Raw genomic sequence first — 21,231 nt, forward strand, 5'->3', positions numbered from 1 at the left:
TAATAGTTGTAGAATGTGCAAATTTGTAACTAAAGGAAGTAATTATGGTGCAGATTATTTCTTAAAATGCTCCACCTCGCCTGATAATATGGGAAAATTTCACACAGCATTGAGGGAAGCATTGAGGTTCTTGTGCTCCTTTCAACCTTTGTATGCAATCTGAAAATCTAGAAAGAACCACAAGTTGACTTCTGGCTCTACACAATGCTCGAATCAGTCAGAGAGTGAGAACAGAGTTAAGAAAGTGGAGGTAAATCTCTTAAAAGCTAACTAATGCCAGCAAGACAAATGCTTAGGAGGCTCTGCATTTATGTCTTTGCCTGTCTCAGGAGAAAGGGAACACCATGAAGTTGATTAACAGAAGGAATGACTCCCATGTATTGATAGTCATGTGGAAGATTGCATTAATGACTGTCTACCCTGCCAAGCTACGGGAACTAAAATTCCAAAGGACCATTATGATAGAATTGCCAATTAGTCTATAGGCTGAAGTCAGTATCGATTTTTGCACCCTTTATAAAAGTAAGGACTTGTTTTCCTTAATGGATGAAAGTTTTGGGTTCCCAAATGTTCAAGTTAGCTAAATCCATTAAACCAAGGTGAACAAAATCTTTGCCACATTACCAATGTCACTGGAGCCAGGAAGTAATGAAGCTCCACCTACAATAGGAGAGAATTTGCCTCTTCTGTAAAGGTTTCGGTTTCAAGAGAACAATGTATTTGAGAGCAATGTAAACAAGATGGTTCCATGTGGAACTGTTGGCATTTCACTGTAAGACTTGAACATGTTGGCTGCCCTTGATTGATAATTTCCTGACTGTATGGTAATATTAAACTCCCCACAGAGTGCAGTGGTGAAAGCAAACTTACTGCAATAACCCAGGACATGCAATGGGGAATTTGTTTTTTAAGCTTGTGATTGGATGGAAAGCCCAGCTATGAACAGCTCTGAAGAAGCCACATAAGTAATGAATAATTTACAATATTTTAATTAATTAATGTGAAATGTATTGATAATTAACAAATATTGTAATTATTTATTTTAATCTATTTTAATTGATTTTTAATAGTTTTTGATTTTTAATGTTTTTGATGGAGACATTTAGAAATAGTTGATACGTTTGACAGTTGACTAAGCTGTAAACATATTTTTCAGCTGAGTGCAGGACATGTTTGAGCAACCCATCTCCCTACATCATGCAAGACCTCACACCTATGTTGACCTCACCCATACAGGATTGGAATGGTAATTTGCAGTGAGTTGGCCATGACAGATCTACAAATAGTGAGTCCGTACTCATAGGTAGATCTATATCATGCACGAACAGGTCACCACTGGCACCAAGCACTTCCTTATTATTGTTTCAAAGACTAAGTCCACACCGCTGAGCTGATGTATCATCGGCAATGGTATTGCTTTCCAGATCCAAATGGATTAGTCTTCAGATTCTGCCAAACGGATCCCAATATCTGTCACAGTAAAAGCGATGCTAACAATGAGAAAGAATCCCAATGTAGTGAAAAATATGAAAGAAATTTCTCTAAAACTGAACTAGCATAATAGTTAATAAACCCAAGGGCTATCTATTCCCAACTCATGAATCTCACAGCAAGTACAGAGGGATTGTCAGATCTGCTAAGTTGAGCCACCGTGAGGATAAGAAGATAAGAACCATAAGGGACCAGCAACCTTAACGCCTTAGTGACTGCATGCTAACAGAAGCTTAAAGTAGGAGACATCCATTATTTTCCGAAAGAATGTGCAACTGCACGCACAATAAATTCTCAAGACAATTTCAACTTTAAAATATACATGGAAGTATCTTGCAGGTCCAAGAAGTATTTCAACAAAATAGATGAAAGATGCAATATACAATAGGGTATTAAAGGATATTGTAAACTCCTTCCCTACTCCAGTTCAAGCGCTGAAAGTGACCAAAAAGAAATGTATACATCAGGGCAGAGGCATGGGTTTAAAACTTCCAGTTGTTACTTCATTTGGTTAATGAATATTTTATGAGGAAATATGTATCACACAAGGAAAGCAACACAATGTACAACCTGGACAATCCGACGTGCAGTCATCTCCAGGTTGACGAAGGCATGCCTGTTCTCTAAACTGGAGCATGTAATTTGGGGAGAGAGGGAAGTGACGGAGGAGCAAAATGATATGAAAGTGATGTTGCACTGAAGTTGTTTCAGTGTTCTCTGAAGTTCTCAGAAGGTATACACTATGTCCCTAAAGGCTGCAGGCTATATTAACAGATAGTCAATTAACACATTTCTACTGCAATCCCCTGTTAACTATTTTGCAGAGACATTACCTCATTTAAATGGGATAATGCTTGCATTAAAATGTGGATTAGGAAATGTCACGTGATACATTAAGAGTCTGTGACTATTGCCAACAGTCATAGTCAGGCTCCATAAGGGTGAATTCATCGCAATGGAACTTTACTCCACATATCATTGAACTGGCCCCGTGCCTGACTTGCAGTCTCATTTAGCAAGGAATCTACTGCTCATAAACTTGCCCCTTATATTGCTGGAAAAAGGTTTTTGATAAAAGACGATTTGGAAAAACTGCTGTGTCTATGATTTCTGGAAAATTGCTAGCGTGGACCAAATTTTCTGACATACAGAAGAGGTTTCGTTCAAATTACAACCATATCTTCAAGCGTAATTAAATGAACTTATAAAAGCAGGTATATTCTGATTTCTTTGCTCATTATTAGGAAGGTATTTATAAAAATATTGACAAATCATAAATACAATGTTATCATACAATTGCTCGTTATGCCTAAAAAATGACTTTTCCATGATACTCCATAGTTTTAACTGCATTTCTAAACACTAAAATGGGGGAGTGGAATTTGACAGGAGCACATTTAGCATTTGTATAACAACATTAGTCACTGTAATTTTGATTGTCATATGCGATATAGAATTCCATACTCCGTTGATTATAAATTCTTTTTTTTTCTCATTCTCTGCTATAAGCTGTGATTTCTTCTTTAAATAAACCAGAATCCTTGTTAACTTAGTATTTCCTTTTACAATTCAAAAATTCTAAGTCAAAACTCTAAAGGGTAATCTTGGAAGGCTTCATCACAGAGGGGAACCCTGTACAAGCTACAAAGTCAGTGTTGTGGCCCTAGCTCAGAACTGTACCCCAGTGCAATGAGTATCCAAACAAGGGGCCATGACTCACAAAAGCAATCCTTAAATTACGATGGGGCACTCTTCATTTTATCCAAATTCTTCCAATAAAGGACACCACACTGGGAACAGAAAAGGCAAAATTCCTAACTAAAGCCTGGATTGCATTATTGTTACTGGAATAGCTTTTACAGACAGAATTAACAGAATATGTGCACCACAATTTCAATAAATTATTAATTACGAGGCATTACATGAGATATGTGGCACTGAAATCAGTCGCTTCGACCAACCAATCCATGCATCCACACAAACCTCCTCCTACCTTTCCTCATCCACACTATCAGCGTTGGGTGGCACAGTGGCACAGCTGGTAGAGCCACAGCCTCAGAGCACCAGAGACCCGGGTTCAATCCTGACGTTGGGAGCTGTCTATGTAGTTTGCACATTCTTCCTGTGATTGCATGGGTGTCCTCTGGGTGCTCTGGTTTTTAAACGACATTTCAAAGACATGTAGGTAGGGAGGATAATTGGGCATTGTAAATTTTCTCCGCTCCCCCCCCCAAATATATAAGTGAATCTGGGAGGTGGGGTAGGTGTGGTTGATAAAAGTGTGTGGAGAATAAATAATAGTCTTAATATAGGATCAGTGTTAGTGGGTGCTTGATGGTTTGCTTGGAATTGGTGGCCAAAGAGCTGTAGGTCTTTATGGTCTGCGACTCTAGCACCCTGTTTCGTTCTCCTTCATGTGCAATATTATCATACAATTCACATCCAACTTCCCCTTCAATGCATCCTTACTATCTGCTTCAAGCTCACACTGTGGGAGCAAGTTGCCATTCTTCAGGTGAAAACGTTTCTTCTGAATTCCCCATTTAGTTTCTTGGTGACCAGACATTCACGGCCTCTGGTTCTGCTCTTCCCCACAAATGGGAATATTCTCTCTGCATCCACTCTATCAAAACCCTTTATTATTTTGTAGACTATTCACCTTGTCTGAACCATCCTCCCTCAAAGGGAAAAAAGACCCAGTCTGTTCATCCTTGCCTGATTATTTCATGATTTATGAAATTAATTAAATTGACAAGAGCTATAATTATAAGTGAGATTTACGATACCTCTGTTAAAGAAAATGATATTAGTATCTTCCAGACATAATGGTTCTTTTAACTTTAATGTAATCAAATCTCCAGACTTCCTGTAATAAATGATTAACCTCAATTGTGTACACATCAAACCTACTTCATTCTTCACAAATGAACATATATGATTTTCCTATTTTAATGTTACTGATGAACATCTTTCGAAGTTGATTGCCTAATTTGTCTAAAACATTATGAAATTTTACATCATACCATCTTAGCCTTGATGCTGTATATACGGATATACTGAGATTGGGAAGTTTGCACATAATTTTAACAAAAAATGAAGTAGCTCCACAAAGCCCAGAATTAAAGCCAAAATAGGAATGACGTTGGCTGCAGTTTTCCATGTGTCTATAAGTGATTCATTTTTACCATTCCAGATGACTGGCTTTTGATCACTGGATGGCTGTCCTCTCTTTATCTCCAAATTCCACACAGATGCATTAATCAGTTAGAAGAAGGGGCAGTTCCACGAAATAAATGGAAAGAATGTCTTCATTTTGGGCCAATCCAATGGTACATCCATGAATGAATGAGAAGAAGCTCAGCCCTTGAACTTGTCCACCAGTCCTGTGCAGACAGAGAAGTCCATGCAGGGAGAATGAGTTAAGTGACCACAGTGTAAAAGTCCATGCAAGGTGGAGGGCTGAAAAGGAGTGTGGTAGTGATAGGGGGTAATATAGTTAGGGAGATGTTCTCTGCAGCTGAAAGCGAGGAACTCAAAGGTTATGTTACATGCCTGGTGCTGGGGTTAGGGATATCTCCTTAGGACTGGAGAACTTGGAGTGGAAGGGAAGGACCTAAGGGTGGCACAGTGGTGCAGCTAACAGAGCTGTTCCCTCATGGCTCCAGTGACCCAGGTTCAATGCTAACCTCTGGTGCTGTCTGTGTGGAATTTGCACGTTCTCCTTGTGACCGTGTGGGTTTCTTCTGTATGTTCTGGTTTCCTCCTGCATCCCAAAGACATGTGGGTTGGTAAGTTCACTGTAAATTGACTCTGGGGGGTTGGTGAGTGGTAGAATCTGGGGGAGCTGATGGGAAGGTGGAGAGAATAAAATGGGACAAGTGTAAGATTATTGCATATGGGTGCTTAATAGTTAGCATGGTGGGCCAAAGGGCCTGTTTCCATGGTGTATGCCTTTGTGAGCTGTGCTCCGTGTAGGAAGCAAAGACATAGATACAACAAAGGAAGAGGTTCTGCTGAAGCAGAAGGAGCAACCAGGGTTCAAACTAAAAACCAGAACCACAAAGGTAATAATGACTGGACTTAGTAACTTTGTATCAACGCATAAAACCATCATTGACCAAAAATTGACCGAAATGATCAGCTCAGCATACCATGTGGAACTATGGGACTTCTTAAAGAAACTTTGAAACCAGATTGTAAAGTGAAGCAGTCTCAAGTAACTCCAAGGACACAGTTTAGTTATCTGCTCACTCCATACCCTTCCATGTTGTAATTGTCTACAGATTGATTTTTGACTCAACAGTTCACTGGAATCAAAAATCTTCAAGGTGCTGATAAGCTCAAATTTCTTCCCTGTTAAAACAACTTTTCTTTAGGAGTAATTAAATGGAGTAATGCATGGACTTCACAAAAGACTGCAGATGCTGGAATCCAGAGTCAACTTTGGCAAACTTTTCCAGATGCTAGATATGCCAACCTTGAAGAAGCTTCCCTCCTCTCCTCCAGTCCAGATGAAGGGTCTCAACCCGAAACATCGACCGTCCATTTCCCTCCATAGATGCTGCCTGACCTCTCGAGTTCCTCCAGCGTTGTGTGTAATGCATAGACTTGTTAGGAATAGGTTGCAAATGGTACAATCAACAGGGGTCAATCAGTTGTCATGGCTGTGATCTTTGTATTATAATAAGAAGAGTTCGAGGGCAGGCTTGGGGAACTTGCATGGGATCACAGACAGAATTGATCAGCTGTATAGATGGAAGCAAGCTGTTTTGTGTGATGACCAGTGTAAGGTACTTTCAGAATCAGAGCGAGAGAGTGATGCATGAAAGTTGAAGTCAGATTTACAGTCAAGAATTAAGTCTGGGTAAGATTGTTGAGGCTGTATAAGCGTGTGGTACTTCGAAGTATTTTATATCATATTATTATTTTGTAACTTGTTGAAATATTTTAATTTATCCCATTTGTAGTGCTGTGTATTGTAAACTTTTAATTTGGTTTGTTCTGTTCTGTGTCTTGGCTAATTTTACCCACCCAGGTATGTTCAGGCTGAACTCAAGGAATGGATGCAAGGGAAAACTAACTGCATTGTCTGAGCTAAGTACAGATTGTCACATGGTCAGTAGTCTCAGGGAGTTGAATGCATGGTGTGAGAGAAATAGGTTTCAATGCACGGGGCTCCGGAACCAGCGCTGCTTGGATGGGCTTCACTTGAATCAGGCTGAGACCAGTGTCATAACAAATTAAATAACTAGAGCTATGGCGGAGGCTTTAATTTAAATAATGTGGGTGGGGGAAGGTGTCTGGTGAGGGGAAGCTTAGAAAGTTAGTGAAAAACCAAGGAGTTAGTACAGAGTAGTAAAATATGTAATGATTACCAGAGGTAGTCAGGAAGGGACATAGATACAAAAAGTCAGAGTATATCTCCAGTTCAAGACAGAATTGGGGAAATGGGAAAAGGACGCAGCACACAGCATTCTTAACAGGCACTACAGAGACTTGCTTGCAAGCAGACCAAGGTTGGGAATTACATATTCCTGGAGACTTTTTTCAAGAGGAGATTGACTTTAATCTACATTTGGACAGGGCAAACCAAATTAGCACTAATTGTGTGGAGGACAAATTCATGGAGTGTTTAGGGAATGGGTTTCCAGATCAGTGTGTTGTAGAAACATTGAGGGAGGAGGCTATTTTAGACCTAGTATTGCGCCATGAGAAAGGGTTAATTAATAATCTGGTAGTTAGGGGGTCTTTAAGGAAGGGTAATTATAATATGATAGAATTTTCTGTAAAGATAGAAAGTGAGTTTGCTCAATCTGAAAACGGATTCTTAAATCTACACAAGGGGCAAAGCTATATGGCAATAGTTGCCCATAATAGATTGAACATAGAACATAGAAGAGTACATCCTAGGAACAGGCCCTTTGGCCCATAAAGTCTATGCTGAACATGATGCTGAATTAAACTATATCTCTTCTGCCTGTACATGATCCATATATTGGAAGACTGAAAAACTATATTAAAAGGAATGGTAGTTAACAGTTATTATTTAATGCGTAATTTACATTTAAGATGCAAAAGGCTTACAGGAAAAGTTGCCCAGCTGTGACTTAAAACAGAAGTTAAAGACAGTATTAGGTTAAAGAAAAAGATTTATTCATTGCCAAAAATAAAAGGAAACCCAAAAATTGGGAAAATTTCAGATATTGGCAAAAGTGGACCAAGACATTAGAAAGAAAAGTGAAGTAACATACAAGAGAAATCTTGTTAGAAACATGAAAACAGATGGTAAAAACTTCCTATTGATATACTAAAAGGAAAAGGTTTGTAAGAGTTAAAGTGGGTCCTTTACGGATTGAGGTGAGAGAAATTATTTGGTGGAGTAAGGGAATGGCTGAGAAATTAAATAAATATTTTGTGCCTGTCCTTCCAGAAGAGACAGAAAACCTTCTGGAAATAATATAAAACAGCAGGTGTAGAGTGAAGGAGGGGTTACATGAAATTATCGTTAGCATGGAGAAGTAGTACTGGAGAAATTGATAAGAGTGAAATCCTATAAATCCCCAAGACCTAACATAAGAACATAAGAAATAGGAGCAGGAGGCCATCTGGCCTGTCAAGCCTGCTCTGCCATTCAATAAGATCATGGCTGATGATAACGAACTGCGTCCCAAACTTTTGATGGTGGAGATAGTGATTGTTATCTTTCAAAATTCCATAGATTCTAGAATGGTTCCCACAGATTGGAAGTTAACAAATATTACACCACTATTTAAGAAAAGAGAGGGAACAGGGAACTTTAGGCTGGTTAGTCTGACATTAGCTGAACGAAAAATGCTAGAATCTATTATTAAGGAAGTGGTATTGTGATATTTAGAGTAAAATAGCAAAATAAATGCAGATCAACATAGATGTATGAAAGGAATGTCTGACAAATCTGTTATACTTAACTATCAGAATTAATAAGGGATTACTGAATAATAGAATGTGTTTGGACCTTCAGAATGCCTTTGTTAAAGTGTCACACAACATATTATTGAGGTTTGAGCCCTGGTTAAAGGACAGAATATACAGTATGAATAAATAGGTTATTTTAAGGTTTAAAAATGATAACTAGTGGGGTACCTTAGATATTGATGCTGGGGCCCCAGTGAGTCTATATAAATGATCAGATGGGAAGACCAAGTGTAATATATCCACGTTTGGTGGTGATTATAAACTGGGTGGGAGTGTGGGTTGTGGGAGCAATCAGAGAGGTTTCAAGGGGATATAGACAGGTTAAGTGAATGGGCAAGTACATGGCAGATGGAATATTATGTGGAATCAAAAAAGGCATAGTATTTTCTAAATGATGAAAGATTGTAAGGTTCTGGTGTTCAGAGGGACTTGGATATTCTTGTACATAAAATCACTGAACATTTAAGATAGAGCAAACAATTAGGAAGGCAAGCACTATGTTGGCCTTTATTGGAAGAGGATATGAGGAGAAATGTAAAGATGTTTTACTGTAATTGTATAGGCCCCTGCTGAGACTGCACTTGGAATATTATATATAAACTGATCCTCCTACCTACGAAAGGAAGTACTTGAAGAGGAGGGAGTACCATAAAGGATCGCTAGTTTGACTCCCAAGATGACAGGTTTGTCCTATGAGGAGAGATTGTGTATCTGTTGAATTTAGAAGAATGAGAGCCGACCTCATTGAAACATACAAAATTCCTACAGGACTTGACAGAGTGGATGCAGGAATGATGTTTCCCCTGGTTGAGACATCCAGAACAAAAGGTCACAGACTTAAAATAAGGGGTTGGCCATTCAGGAACTTAGTCAAGACATTTCTTCTGCCAGAGGCTGACAAACCTTTGGAAATCTCCATCCAAGTGGGATGTGGAGGCTCAGATGCTGAATATTTAGAAAAGAGATCAACAGATATTTGGAAATTAAAGAAGTCAGGGATATAGGGTTAGAGCAGGAACGTAGTGTTGCCTGTGGCAGGAGGGGTAGAGTGGAAGGAGAGCTGGGAAGATTGTGATTGGGGACCGACTGTGTTTCTCTGACGACGTTGATTGGGAGCACCTTCAGAAGGATGGGTCAGGGATAGACTAAGTGAAGGGTCAGCCATCACAGTCATTGACTTCAGGAAAGGGGGCGGTGTACATGCACCTGTCTACATCAATGGTGCTGAGGTCGTTAGGGTTGAGAGCTTCAAGTTCCTGGGAGCGAACATCACCAACAGCCTGTCCTGGTCAAATCATGTAGATGCCATGGCCAAGAAAGCTCAACAGTGCCTCTACTTCCTCAGGAGACTAATGAAATTCAGTTTGTCCCTTTTGACACTCACCAACTTTTATCGATGCACCATAGAAAGCATCCTATCTGGGTGCATCACGGCTTGGTACGGCAACTGCTCTGCCCAGGAACGCAAGAAACTGCAGAGAGTTGTGGACACAGCCCAGTGCATCACGGACACCAGCCTCCCCTCCTTAGACTCTGTCTTTACCTCTCGCTGCCTTGGTGAAGCAGCCAGCATAATCAAAGATCCCACCCACCTGGGTCATTCTCTCTTCTTCCCTCTCCCATCAGGTAGAAGATACAGGAGCCTGAGGGCACGAACCACCAGACTTAAGGACAGCTTCTACCCCACTGTGATAAGACTATTGAACAGTTCCCTTATACGATGAGATGGACTCTGACCTCACGATCTACCTTGTTGTGACCTTGCACCTTATTGCACTGCACTTTCTCTGTAGCTATGACACTTTACTCTGTACTGTTATTGTTTTTACCTGTACTACATCAATGCACTCTGTACTAACCCAATGTAACTGCGCTGTGTAATGAATTGACCTGTACGATCAATATGCAAGGCAAGTTTTTCACTGTACCTTGGTACAAGTGACAGTAATAAACCAATACCAATACCAAAACACTGGATCTTCTGAGGAGGTTAGAGGTGCAGTCTTCAGGGACCCTGCAAAATTGATTGTACCCAATCATGTCAAATTTCCAGCAACAAATAATCTTCTGGAGCAACCCAGCGGGTTGAGCAGCATCTGTGGGGGGAAAGGAATTGTCAATATTTTGGGTCGAAACCCTGCATCAGGACCTCCCCACCTCCCCCCCTCCAATAAATGCTGCTCGACCCACTGAGTTCCTCCAGCAGATTGTTTGTTGCTCCAGATTCCAGCATCTGCGGTCTCTGGTGTCTCCAACGAAAAACTTCTCAAATGATTATTGCAAAGGGTGATGGGGGCTGTTTTCAATGTGGCAGGTTCTCAAACCTTCTCTCAATACCCTGCCATCAACACAGGGCAGCTGTAACTGAGCCCCACCTTGCAGAAGACTGCTACCTCTATTGCACCATCTTTCAGGAATACTCGCACTGGAGTCTATGCAGGCTATCTCTGCCTTGGACAGGGCAAATGGATGGGGGTTCAATCCCCCCCAGAATTTGCTGTTCCACGGATCAGTTTCAAAAGCAGAGTGGTCATGCAATGAGATTGGAACATGATGCCATCTCCCACAATACCAATCCCTAGAACCTCCGTGACCCCCAGACCGAATGCCCAGGTGAATCCAGAAAACCAGCTTGGGGAGGTTACACTGGTACTCCGATCTACACTGGCTTTGTAAAGGTCTGGGTTTCTGCAGATCACCAACAATAAGCCCTTGAAGGATCCACAACAGCCCCACTTCTCCCATGTTGTTGCCACTGGGGAAAGTGCATTGTAAAACATTAAGGTAAGTAAATGACCACTTCAAGAAGGTGCTCCAGGCTCATTCTCTTTATATTCATGACTTGTGAGGTGGGGTTTCTCACCCATGGCTTACTCTTGCATTTAAGTCTGAAGGTCCTGAGTCCCAACCTTGTTCCAGAATCTCAGTTGAATTTAGAGCTAAGGGAAGCACCTTGTAATAGCTCTAAATCAATTAACCAAAGGAGAATTGCCCTGGCATTGGTACAAATCTAGCAAGTGCCGCCCTAAACCAAAGTCCTGTCCACCCTCACTTGAAAAACACAAGAGGGGTCTTCCCTGAATCATGGTCAATATTATCCTTCAAGCAGCTGTTAGTGTGACCTTGTTATATTCAAATTGGCTGCCACATTTCTCTGTGGACATCATTCATAGAGTCATAGGCTCATACAGCACAGAAACAGGCCCTTCGGCCCAACTGGTCCATGCTGACCAAGATGCCCATCTAAGCTAATCCCATTTGCCTGCATTTGCCCCATATCTCTCTAAACCTTTCCTATCCATGTACCTCTGCAAGTGTCCTTTAAATGTTGTTAATGTACCACCTGCCTCTACCACTTCCTCCAACAGCTCATTCCATATACAGACCACCCTCTGGAGGAAAAAGTTGCCCATCAGGTTCCTATTAAATATCTCCCCTTTCACCTTACACTCTTTCCCTCTAGTTCTTGATTCTCCAACTCTGGGAAAAGGACTGTGTGCATTCACCCTATCTATGCCCCTCATGAAATTATACACCTCTATACGATCATCCCTCATTCTCCTATGCTCCAATGAATAAAGTCCCAGCCTGCTCAACCTCTCTCTATAACTCAGTCCCTGGCAACATCCTCGTAAATCTCCTCTGCACTCTTTCTAGCTTAATGGCATCTTCCCTATAGCAGGGTGACCAAAACTGAACACAATATTCCAAATACAGCCTCACCAATGTCTTGTACATTCAGTGGTTGGTAAGTTGCCTTGCCAAGTCCTACGGTTACGAAATCTGCTGCAATTGTACAGCTGCACTATAAATATAGATGTGCTCTTTGCAGAGTCCCATAAGGCATTGCTCATGTAACTGTGCACCTGGAATAGAAGGTAGAATGTGGGATGTACTAAATTAGAGTAAAATAATCACAATATTTCACACTGAACATGCAGTTTACAGGAGTATTGATTTTTTAAAGAAATATAGGGAGACAAATAACGTGACAGTCATTAATCGGTAATTACAGAGTTCTTGTTACCAGCAGTTGCCATATTTTCTCCACTCCATTTAGACAGAGTAAAGTTTTCCCAATGAACTTCGCACGGGTCAAATTAATAACACCAGATGTTGGACTCAGGTATTAGTGAATGAATAGAAAATAATTTATTAAACATAAATGTCAAAATTTACAGCACAGTAATGACAGTAAAGCATGAACAAATATGTGATTTTTGACAAGATGCAGAAAGAAAGACACAATTGTGCCTTTGATGGAGAGTTTATGACAAGATTATAGTACCTAAACACCAGACTATATATCAAGAGTTAGGTAACTGTATAAAGTGCCAAACACTTACCCATTTTAAAAGCTTAACAACACTGAAACAGAGTGTTTACATTTAATAATTGCATTTCACAGTAGATAAGACATCATGAAATAGGTCCGGTGGCAAAGCTAAGCTCTAAATAAAGAGTTGCAGCCAAATTTCAAGAACCATGCGCTAAGATGGCATTTATATTTGTACACAAAGAAACTTTAACATTTTGCAATCTGAATGCAGAAAATCCTGACTTCATTACATTTCTCTCAAAAAAAATTAATGAAAAATAACAGACAAAAGATTCAATCAAATAAATCCACACCAATTCAACACTCTGGATGCCACGTCATTTCTTTAATTTCCCCTGTAGAAGATTATTATTCTCCAGAACAGGCTATAACAACATGAAAGCATTATACAACAGTGGCAGCTTCACAATACCATCTGCACCTTAGCGGCGACGTAAAACGACATATTTTTTTACATAGAAAATGTGTATTACCACAGCATGAAAATGTTAATCTTTGGTTTCATTCACAATAAACAGCTAATGTTTATTGGTACTGTTTTACTCAAATAATAACAATACTAAAATACCCTTATATTCAAAAATCCACTGGAATCTTAGACAGCTACAACAAATATAAATAAGGTTTTATAATATCAAATAGGGCAAAGTGTATGAAGCCAGTATGGCCTCATATTAAACTATATATGGAACTGTGCTAAAGGGTCAGGTGATTTAGATCCATAGATGCTGCAGGTAATAAAACATTGAAATACAATATATGAAGACCATACAGAGTCATAGATAAATTTACACTTGAAAACATTTGATTCAATCTGAACTTTCAAAATTGCCTCAAAAATGTTAAAATTCTTCGATCACATAATAATTTAACTGCAATTGGCTGACAATTGTGCATTATATATTCCAAGTGGACAACCTCCCAATATAAAATACTCGTCCAGAGTTTTGTACTTCATAAATCATATCATGTGAGACTAATGGTACAGAGTTTTGATAGTGTCATGTAACAATGACTGTATCACTTCATAATCCTGGAACCTGGTTACTGGAGGTCTGTGGATATAGTAACAAACTTAACTGTGATTAAATTTAGAATGGTTATTTTATGGTTTGGTTACAATTAATATTTTTATAATAACTTATCAACATGTAATGGCCAACACAGTTTAATTTCTTGAAATAGATTGATGAACATTTTGGTGTTTATTAATGATCATTGCAATGTCTTGCAGCAAAGGACATTAAGAATAGTTGTTGATGAAGGTTATAATCTTAGGGGAAAAGAACATGTTTTCATGCAAATATCCTTCAGGTTGAATTACAGACATCGCTCATTAAAACAATCCCTGGAATAAAAATCCATTTTTTCCGACACCGGATGCTAAACTGAGGTTGATGTGGATTATCTGACAACACTGCACGTTTTATTATCATAAGCAATGAGTACTGATTGTCCTTGCTGGATACTTGAATTAATACAGTAAAATATCTGTTGGATTACTACCAAGCTATTAGACTTTAATGCTGTCCAATTTTATATGGGGTTCCAGAATCTTAAGTCAGAAAAATGATATTGCACACAGTCTGTCATCTTTCTGGTGAAGCTGCATTGGTGTAGTTCATTACAGATTCAGAAGGATGGATAACAGGGATAGTACAAAGCTATTCTTTTAATTAAGGTCATTTCTATTAATATTAGAATTCCGGCTCAACATTAGGACTATTAACTGAGAAATCTCTAAACAGGACAAGGTTTGGTGGCATTGTATTATTTACACCTCCAGATTCAAAACACATCAGTCTACTGTTTAGCCAAGAAAAGGAATGAAGTCCACCCTCCCTACCCTGTCCTTTGCAGCAGCTCCCTCCGGTGATTGAACTTCTGGGCTTCGATGGCAAGCTGCCAGTCAGCTGTCCACTGAAATGGACAGAAAGCAGTAATCACTCATTGTGTGAGGGGAGAAGTATTGGTAGCAAGATTCCTCTTGCAGCGTTGTCAGCCGCATGATAAAATAAGAAGGGAACGGTTTTAGGAGAATCTCCAGAGATGGAATAGAGAGGTGTGGGATGTAAGGTTCTGAGAGCTGTGGAAGGGGCCAGGGTAGCTTGCTACCCTTCAGGGGTTCTTCTGCTTCTGAATTCTCTTCCTTCTGTCCCCAATCTGCAGGAAGGCCTGAGAAACTTCCCATTCAGGCTACAGTTAATGTTTGTGAGCCATAAAGCATTATCAAGTCCTTATGTAATCATTTGATGAAGGATTCAACTAACTTCAGGGTGGACTCCTTATTACATGTTTCAAGATGCAGGTTAAACTAGAGGTAGTAGGAATGGTATGAAATATTAGTCGGTTAAATCACCTAGCTGATTTCAATTGCCCACCTTCTGATAGCCAGTTGTAGGAACTAACTGTTCTGTAGGACATAATCAAATTGTTAAATTAAAATGGTAAGTCAGAAAATAAATATTAACTCTCAAGCAATTTGGTTAATTAGGGCTGTTGATGAATATTGGGGGAAAAGAGGTTATAGGGGAAATCTATGGAAGAATGGAATTGATCTGAGAACCAGCAGAGGCTTGATAGGCCAAATGGCCTCCTTCTATGTCTAAGGAAATATGAAAATATATAATATGGGCAAAGTGCAATAAGCAGTCAGGCAAATTACTTAGTCAGGGCCAGTGGACATGGTTTTATCGCCACGATACCACTGTGGTGAAATCAATCACCAGATTATAATTTAGCTTTATTTTATAATTATTATCATTCACTAAGGACTGTGGATAAGGGGTTGAAAAGTAATTTGGAATTTCGGCAAATAGGAAAAACAGGTACCAGGATTAACGATCTGGATGCTTTATTGTCAACCAATTCCAAGTCTTAAAATGATTGTTACGTTGGGTCGGTGGACTCTTGCTCCCAGCCAGTCATAACCATTAATAATCCAACCTGTGCATAGAAGCTAGGTTAGTACCTGTCTTTTGTTTATTTGAAACAGATTTGGAACCATCAAGTTAAATATGGTCATTCTGACAAATATGTCTATGAAGCTGGGATAACACAATTTTACACCTTGAATAAATTCTCAAAACCAACATCACATATTCAGCTGCCACAGATCTCTGGTTCTAATCACAGGCCCAAGATCTATCCTGGCTGCAGAAGGATCTGCTTTTCAGCTTAGAATGTGCTGACTTCAACCTCTTTTACATAATCACCAATAGTAATGGTGAAGGTGGGTTCCTTAATGATGGATTGCTTCATGTGGGATGTTAGTTAGCATTACATTTTCCTCCCACATGTGCACACATTTCTGAAATGTTTGGAAAGTAATTCTACTTTCCTGTCGAGACTGACATCTCTTATTTAATGCCAGACTTTTACAACCTGCAAACCTTTTTCATGCCTGGGACTCAAGAGGAAAGGGTCAGCTCCCAGTTGCTCAGCTTGGAAAGTCAGAGTGAGTTCACCTATCTGCATTTGCAGACTTACCAAAATGTTTTGGACCAGAAGCTGGAAGTTTTATGAAGCATGTTGCACAGTGGACTTTGTCTAAAATAGACTTTGAGGTTTTTTTGTTCTAACTGTGTTCTTTCATGTAAAAGTTGTGTATAATTTATGTTTAATTTGTGTTTTTTTCTTGTGAATGCTGCTTATCTGATGCTCTGTGCCTGTGATGCTGCTGCAAGTAAGTTTTTCATTGCACCTGTGCGACAATAAACTCGACTTTGACTTCGACAGTCTTCCCCCGTTCACTCAACTGGGATCCTTAAGAAATTACAGCTTTGTACCAAATAGAATGGGAACATAAGAACAATAAAAATGTGGATCAAATCCCACATGACATTTACTTATAACCACCAACTTCCTTATAGCATCCTGGGAGCCGAAAGATGTCTCCCATTGTATTACAGATGAAAATTGTAGACAATACACTTGATTAATTCACCATCTATACTGCAATCTGCTCATTAATGTTCATATTTTTAATTTACCTTTTCCTTTATCCAACAATCATTCAACACACAACACATTATGTTAGCTAGAAGCAGAATCCCTGAACTCAAAACCACAGTCCAATGTCCAAAGGCCAATGAATATGCAGAGATGTTACTAGCAGTGTTATTACATTTGTCTAATGTATGAAGCCAGTGTGGAACTAGAATTTGAGACAGTTACATCGACAGAATTCCTTTTATTTTATGTTAATAAGATCTGGATAAAATCCACATACCACTTTCAAGTTCTGACTGGCTTAACTCATTAAGTAGAAGTAGGAACTTAAATGATATTTAGTTCATTTAAATGCCTCACACTTCCAGTATTCTTCTACCTGTTGTTCACTACTTTGCCTGTCATTAACTCTTACTTTCTTTCCTTTGTTTCTATTTCATAGAGGCAATAAACTTTAATGAGTTATAATGCCTGAAAATTATGAGACCATTTAACTCTGAAGAAATAATCCAATTATATGATTTCCTTTTCCCCCCTCTTTGCCTTTGCCTGTGGAATAATGAAGGTTTTAGCTGAAGATTAAACATTGCAGAGTCTGTCTCCTGTTCACAGTAACCCAAAAGATGTAGAATCATTTTTCGCTAGCTTAACAAAACCAGAATGCCAGCCTTAATTATTAATTGTAAATGTGAACTTCCTTAAAACAAGCTAGCTTAACTTGGAGAAAATGGTAGTCTGAGAAAAATCTTACAATGTCTATGTTGATTGTCTGTTTACTAACACAAAAGACACTTACTTTGATTCAATGTATATTTCCATGAGATAAAAAAGCAACTACTTTGAAAAAAATGACTAGTAGGGATATTTTTAATGCTTTGTCTAAACTGTATTGTCAAGATCACTATTTGTTCAAGCTTTTTTTTTCTTTTTTTCAAATTTATACACAGAATCATGGACATCTTTTCTCACTTGCTGCCTTCCTATCTGTACTCTACAGCTGGCCTTGCACAGTTAGATCTCGAAAACCTCCAAAAAGGCTGGTTTGGTCAACTCTGTATTGGTTGACCATAGGCACAGCTGACACCACCTGCAGTTAATGCACAACCTCAGCACCTCTTGGTTCAATCAGAGTGTCATCACAACACAATATATACAAAATTCTTCCACAATATGCAACAAATAACAGTTTCCATGCATAACTCCTATTCAAAATGAAATTTGGATTTAAAATCAATCATTTTCCAATACTAACCATACATTAGCTCTATAAAGAGTACATATTCATGCATAAATCATAAGTTCAGTTCATCGTCTTTTTCAGTTACAGCTGAACACATAACACTTATAAATACTGTATTAAGACATGACTCTGAAAGAAACACATCTGAACATAAAATTACCTCAAAGGACTGTAAAAGTATGAAAAGTGTAAACTCCGAGGTCCTTTATCAACCAGCATCATCTTTCTAATTCATTGCCATAACATTCATATGTCTTCCATGAACGCATCAAAGTATACATGCTACCTTCTGCAAAATTATAATTTAACAGTATAAAGCTTCAAGTCACAATTTCCAAAACTAGCTAGTATTTTATCACATAAACTATACATTAATAGTTGAGGTATTTCTGAGAAATTGTCAAAACTTGCACGGTCTGTGTTACAAGCCCACCCGCAGTGATGGAAACTTTGGTATATTCTTAGAACACTTTGGTATTATTAAAGCCAGTCACGTCTCACCAGAATGTTAGTGCACACGTTCTGCGTTAAGAGCTGAAATGAAGATGGGCGACAATGAGTTTATATATGTGCAAATGAGAAGGTTCGCTTTGCTTGCTCAGTCAATCCCTCTTGAGTGGTATGTTGACTAAAAAATGATTGTACTTGCTCCACAGTCCATTTACTTAACTGGGGATTGTCACTGAAATATTACCACTACTGTACAGAAAGTGATCAGTTATGTTATTAATTAAGCATAAAATAGAGAGAGTACACTCAATGGAAATTGGAGTTTATTTCACAAATAACGAAAGAATAATTGATTTAAACTATGAGTGCATTATTAAAATGCCTCAAGTTAAGTTGCATTACACATAGAAACACTGCATAATGTATATATTCTATGTAAAATATTGTCTGAAATTTTTATTGGTATTGTTACAGGCTTTTCTTTTGAGGTTATTTTGGGTAGGGGTTTCTCTGTGCAGTAAGTATGCTGTAACCTTTCATTTTCAGTTTCATTGACAGGAATCTGCAATGCGATGAGCTATTCATCAGCAATGGTTCATCAGCACATAATCCTTGCTGAGACTAAGTTCATTTATTTATTGATTCATTTTCATCCATGCAACAATATAAAGTATGCTTAATCCCAAATGGACTCAGGTGTTATGGTAAGACCAAACATGACACAAAATGTGTAACTACATGTCCTTTGAAACCCACACAGTGAAATATATAACCTAAGCAACAGTATTCGTCTCGATGGAAATATTCAGAAGTTGATCATAATAAGGAATAGTTCAATGGGCAGAGAAATAATGCAGTTTTATTTTAGGTTGTCATTATCCAAAAGAAACATCCATTTCACTGAGATCCTCTACAAATATTCATAAACACTTTGGATTCAGTGGAATTTTGCTGGAAAATATTTATGCAACCCTCAGCTTAAAGTGAATCCATATTCTTTTAACTAATTGCTCCTATTCCTCAAAGTACTTTAATTCCAGATGTATTAAAAAAAAACTCATGAACACTGCCTCAATCGAGGAGGATGTGAGCTGTAAGGAATTTTGGAAGATCTTTCCTTTCTTCCCGCTGTATTTTTCAACATAGTGAATGGATCACCCTTCTCCCATCATTCTCCAAGACCCAGATTTGGACATCATTCCCCAAACTAAGTATATACTTGGTTATGCCTGCAATCATTGTTATAAAGTGTAATGTTTCAAAATGCAGATGAGCAAAAAAAAAAAATTCATAAATTAAATAAATAAATACATACATAAAACAGACAGCTTATATTATGCTTTTTGCAACAAAGCAAAAACCAATCACATTTCTGGATAAATTGTTTAATAACCATCCCAGACTCACAAACTTCTACGTAATAAAATGACAAAACATGTGCACTAATATCATGCATTACCAAGGGGCGCAACGCTGATTTACGGCAACCAAGACAATTGCCTGCGGCGGATTGGTTAACCCCACCTTCCAGATTTAAATCCAAGGACAGTACCCCCCTCTTTCCCAATTGTCTCAATAAAATTAGTTAACCCCCCCCCCCCCCCCGATTACTTCACAATGGAGTGAAAGGCTTCAAGCAGAAAACTCTTGATTCTAAAACTGAGGTTTACACAAGTTTCAAAGCACAGGGGTCTACAAATAGTCATCGCTTTGGTTCAAGCAAGGCACTCATCTTGTGGTCACTCTCTGCTAGTGGTCTCCTGCATCCCAATGAAAGGTTTGAGGAATTTGTATTAGGGCATGTTTGCAATTTTACAGGGCGGAGAGTTGAGAGCGGGAGAAGTTTCAAAACGCAGATCGTGCAAGGAAATCTTTGGTATCAGACGTGATTTTAAAATCACAATTGAAATTCAGTGAGGTAGCCTCTTTGGTTCTCACTATAAATGTCTCTACAAAGTTCACAATGGAAGCATTTCTGCTTCCCACTTAATACTACTAGATTTGGTTAAAGAATCAAGCTTTACCACATCACAACAAGACAGAAACAACATTAGAGGAGTTTTAGCGACATACGGATCAGACATTCCATTTGTGCCACTTTTAATAGTACCTTAATATTCATTCTTAACAACGTACTATTCATCATAATGTTATTACTCTTACATACCAAAATCTTGATTACTTTTGGTTCTTTTGTGAATCTGGTAAGTTTTTTTTATTATACTAGTTTTTAATTTTGTCTTCATCAAGGTGCCTAACTTCCACAGCAAAGCAAATTAGTTCAGTGAAAAAGAACCTTATCGTTAGATGGTACTATACCCGCATTTTTAATTTCAGTTTCCAGTGATGTCATTGCCTCATAGGATAACCCGAGACATTTAAAAAAGATTTTATATTCGTGGAAAAAAAAATCTGTTTTGTTTTTGGTATTGTATATGGCACAAGTCATCTTGTAGGTATTGCAACAACAAGTCGTGTATAACCATCCTATTTGAATATCATTAAGGCAGCTGTTGCTATTGGCACACGTTTTCCTCTCGTTTCTGCAATTAGCCTTTGAATGACAAATCAATTTCGATCTTTTTTTTGTTTGGGGGGGAAGGGAGGGGAAGGGTGGGGGGGGGGTTGGAAGAGATTGGGGGTTGGGGAGGAAGTTCTTTAGGATTCCAATCCTTATACAAGTTTGTTTCATCTTCTTTGGTAACAGAGACATTTAGGAAAGAAAATTCCATCTAGATTTAAATATCAACAAACACTTCTTTTTAATATATTTAGTCAATGACTAGGTCATCTCCTCATACAGGCT

The sequence above is a fragment of the Pristis pectinata genome, chromosome 24 (assembly GCF_009764475.1).
Source record: "Pristis pectinata isolate sPriPec2 chromosome 24, sPriPec2.1.pri, whole genome shotgun sequence".
Taxonomy (NCBI): domain Eukaryota; kingdom Metazoa; phylum Chordata; class Chondrichthyes; order Rhinopristiformes; family Pristidae; genus Pristis; species Pristis pectinata.